This window comes from Arachis ipaensis, chromosome B5 (genome assembly GCF_059453495.1).
Source record: "Arachis ipaensis isolate K30076 ecotype BB chromosome B5, ASM5945349v1, whole genome shotgun sequence".
Lineage (NCBI taxonomy): Eukaryota > Viridiplantae > Streptophyta > Magnoliopsida > Fabales > Fabaceae > Arachis > Arachis ipaensis.
The window spans coordinates 66789061-66793508 of NC_142440.1; the positions used below are offsets into that span (position 1 = coordinate 66789061).

At 35.0% G+C, this 4448-nt stretch overlaps 1 non-coding gene across 1 annotated transcript; it reads right to left on the bottom strand.

Annotated features, from left to right (window-relative positions):
• Nucleotides 1-2813: 2813 nt before the first annotated feature.
• Nucleotides 2814-2921, bottom strand: LOC148564504 (small nucleolar RNA R71). The gene has a single exon (XR_015885533.1). It is a non-coding gene; the product is annotated as a small nucleolar RNA R71 (small nucleolar RNA).
• Nucleotides 2922-4448: the final 1527 nt, after the last annotated feature.

Below are 4448 nucleotides of genomic sequence, written 5' to 3' on the forward strand. Positions count from 1 at the left end.
TCGGACTATTTTCCAGAGAGGATTAAAAGTAGCCATTGACAACGGTGATGCCCTTACATAAAGCCAGCCATGGAAAGGAGTAAGACTGATTGGATGAAGACAGCAGGAAAGCAGAGGTTCAGAGGAACGAAAGCATCTCTATACACTTATCTGAAATTCTCACCAATGATATACATAAGTGTTTCTATCCTTATTTTCTATCTATTTATTATTTATGTTCGAAAACTCCATAACTATTTTATATCCGCCTGACTGAGATTTACAAGGTGACCATAGCTTGCTTCATACCAACAATCTCCGTGGGATCGACCCTTACTCACGTAAGGTTTATTACTTGGACGACCCAGTGCACTTGCTGGTTAGTTGTATCGAAGTTGTGAATAAAAAACGATTTATTAAGACGTGCGTACAGAGTTTCTGGCGCCGTTGCCTGAGATCAAAATTTCGTGCACCAAGTTTTTGGCGTCGTTGCCGGGGATTGTTCGAGTTTGAACAACTGACGGTTCATCTTGTTGCTCAGATTAGGTAATTTTCTTTTTGTTTTAATTTTCAAAAATTTTTCAAAAACCTTTCAAAAATTTCTCATTTGTTTTCGAAAAAAAAAAATCTTTTCAAAAATATATTTTTCTTCAGTATTTTTAAGAATGAATTCTAGAGTTTCATGAAGCATGTTGAAGCCTGGCTGGCTGTAAAGCCATGTCTAATTCTTTTGGATAGGGGCTTCCAACCATCAGCATAGAGGCAAGTTAATTGGAATGTCAACCGTGGCATGTCTGAGTTACATACTAAAGCTTGGCTGTCTATTAAGCCATGCCTAACCCTCGGATTGGAGCTTTAGACTAAGAATACAATATTCCTGGAATTCATATTAAAAAATTTTGAAATCCTTATTTTCTTTTTCCTATATGTTTTTTCGAAAAAAATATACAAAAATCCAAAAAAATAAAAAAAAAATCATAAAAATCAAAAATATTTCATGTTTCTTGTTTGAGTCTTGAGTCAAGTTGAAAGTTTGGTGTCAATTGCATATTCATCTTGCATTTTTCGAAAAATTCATGCATTCATAGTGTTCTTCATGATCTTCAAGTTGTTCTTGGTAAGTCTTCTTGTTTGATCTTGATGTTTTCATGTTTTGTGTCTTTTCTTGTTTTTCATATGCATTCTTGCATTCATAGTGTCTATACATGAAAAATTTTTACGTTTGGTGTCTTGCATGTTTTCTTTGCATTAAAAATTTTTCAAAAATAAGTTCTTGATGTTCATCTTGACATTCAAAGTGTTCTTGGTGTTCATCTTGACATTCATAGCATTCTTGCATGCATTCATTGTTTTGATCCAAAATTTTCATGCATTGAGTCTTTTTCATGTTTTTCTCTCTCATCATTAAAAATTCAAAAATCAAAAAAATATCTTTCCCTTTTTCACTCATAAATTTAAAAAATTTGAGTTGACTTTTTCAAAACTTTTTAAAATCTAATTGTTTTTATGAGTCAAATCAAATTTTCAATTTAAAAATCTTATCTTTTTCAAAATCTTTTTCAAAAATCAAATCTTTTTCATTTTTCTTATTTATTTTCGAAAATTTTAAAAATATTTTTCAAAAATCTTTTTCTTATCTTTATCTCCTAATTTTCGAAAATAACATCATCAATTAATGTTTTGATTCAAAAATTTCAAGTTTGTTACTTGCTTGTTAAGAAAGATTCAAACTTTGAGTTCTAGAATCATATCTTGTGATTTCTTGTGAATCAAGTCATTAATTGTGATTCTAAAAATCAAATCTTTTTCAAAAACTAATTTCAATCATATCTTTTCAAAAATATCTCTTTATCTTATCTTTTTCAAAATTTTATTTTAAAATATCCTTTCTAACTTCTTATCTTCTTATCTTTTCAAAATTGATTTTCAAATTTGTTTCAACTAACTAACTAACTTTCTGTTTGTTTCTTATCTTTTTCAAAACTACCTAACTAACTCTCTCTCTCTAATTTTCAAAAATATCTTCCCTCTTTTTCAAAATTTCTTTTTAATTAACTGATTATTTTAATTTTTGATTTTAATTTTCGAAAAATTACTAACCTTTGTCAAAAACTATTTTTGAAAATCACTAACTATTTTTCAAAAATAATTTTCGAAAATTCTCCTTCTCTCTCTGCTCTCCTTACCCTTGTGTTTCTTTCTTTACATTACATTCTTTTCTTTTTCTACTCACACAGGGGAACCTCTATACCTGTGGTAAAAAGGATCCCTATTATTATTTTTCTATCCCTCTTTTTCATATGAGCAGGAACAAGGACAAGAACATTCTTGTTAAAGCAGATCCAGAACCTGAAAGGACTCTGAAGAGAAAACTAAGAGAAGCTAAATTACAACAATCCAGCAAGCACCTTTCAAAAATTTTTGAACAAGAAGAGGAGATGGCAGCCGAAAATAATAATAATGCAAGGAGGATGCTTGGTGACTTTACTGTACCTAATTCCAATTTACATGGAAGAAGCATCTCCATTCCTGCCATTGGAGCAAACAATTTTGAGCTGAAACCTCAATTAGTTTCTCTGATGCAGCAGAACTACAAGTTTCATGGACTTCCATCTAAAGATCCTTTTCAGTTCTTAACTGAATTCTTGCAGATATGTGATACTGTTAAGACTAATGGAGTAGATCCTGAAGTCTATAGGCTCATGCTTTTCCCTTTTGCTGTGAGAGACAGAGCTAGAATATGGTTGGACTCTCAACCTAAGGATAGCCTGAACTCTTGGGATAAGCTGGTCAAGGCTTTCTTAGCCAAGTTCTTTCCTCCTCAAAAGCTGAGTAAGCTTAGAGTGGATGTTCAGACCTTCAGACAGAAAGAAGGTGAATCCCTCTATGAAGCTTGGGAGAGATACAAAGAACTGACCAAAAAGTGTCCTTCTGACATGCTTTCAGAATGGACCATCCTGGACATATTCTATGATGGTCTGTCTGAATTAACTAAAATGTCATTGGATACCTCTGCAGGTGGATCCATTCACTTAAAGAAAACGCCTGCAGAAACTCAAAAACTCATTGACATGGTTGCTAATAACCAGTTCATGTACACTTTTGAGAGGAATCCTGTGAGTAATGGGACGCCTATGAAGAAGGGAGTTCTTGAAATTGATACTCTGAATGCCATATTGGCTCAGAATAAAATATTGACTCAGCAAGTCAATATGATTTCTCAGAGTCTGAATGGAATGCAAGCTGCATCCAACAGTACTCAAGAGGCATCTTCTGAAGAAGAAGCTTATGATCCTGAAAACCCTGCAATAGCAGAGGTAAATTACATGGGTGAACCTTATGGAAACACCTATAACCCCTCATGGAGAAATCACCCAAATCTCTCATGGAAAGATCAACAAAAGCCTCAACAAGGCTTTAATAATTGTGGAAGAAATAGGTTTAACAATAGAAAACCTTTTCCATCATCCACTCAGCAACAGACAGAGAACTCTGAACAAAATACCTCTAATTTAGCAAACTTAGTCTCTGATCTATCTAAGGCCACTGTAAGTTTCATGAATGAAACAAGGTCCTCCATTAGAAATTTGGAGGCACAAGTGGGCCAGCTGAGTGAAAGGATCACTGAAATCCCTCCTAGTACTCTCCCAAGCAATACAGAAGAAAATCCAAAAGGAGAGTGCAAGGCCATTGACATAGTCAACACGGCCGAACCTGGAGAGGAAGGGGAGGACGTAAATCCCAGTGAGGAAGACCTCCTGGGACGTCCAGTGATCAATAAGGAGTTTCCCTTTGAGGAATCAAAGGAATCTGAGACTCATCTAGAGACCATAGAGATTCCATTGAACCTCCTTATGCCCTTCATGAGCTCTGACGAGTATTCATCTTCTGAAGAGAATGAGGATGTTACTGAAGAGCAAGTTACCAAGTACCTTGGTGCAATCATGAAGCTGAATGCCAAAATAATTGGTATTGAGACTTGGAAAAATGAACCTCCCTTGTTCACCAATGAACTAAGTGATCTGGATCAACTGACATTGCCTCAGAAGAAACAGGATCCTAGAAAGTTCGTAATACCTTGTACCATAGGCAACATGATCTTTGAAAAGGCTTTATGTGACCTTGGTTCAGGGATAAAACTCATGCCCCTCTCTGTAATAGAGAAACTGGGAATCTTTGGGGTGCAAGCTACTAAAATCTCATTAGAGATGGCAGACAATTCAAGAAAACAGGCTTATGGACAAGTAGAGGACGTGTTAGTAAAGGTTGAAGGCCTTTACATCCCTGCTGATTTCATAATCCTTGATACTGGGAAGGATGAGGATGAATCCATCATCCTTGGAAGACCTTTCCTAGCCACAGCAAGAGCTGTGATTGATGTTGACAGAGGTGAATTAGTCCTTCAATTGAATGAGGACTCTCTTGTGTTTACAACTCAAGGTTACCCTGCTGTAAACATGGAAAAGAGG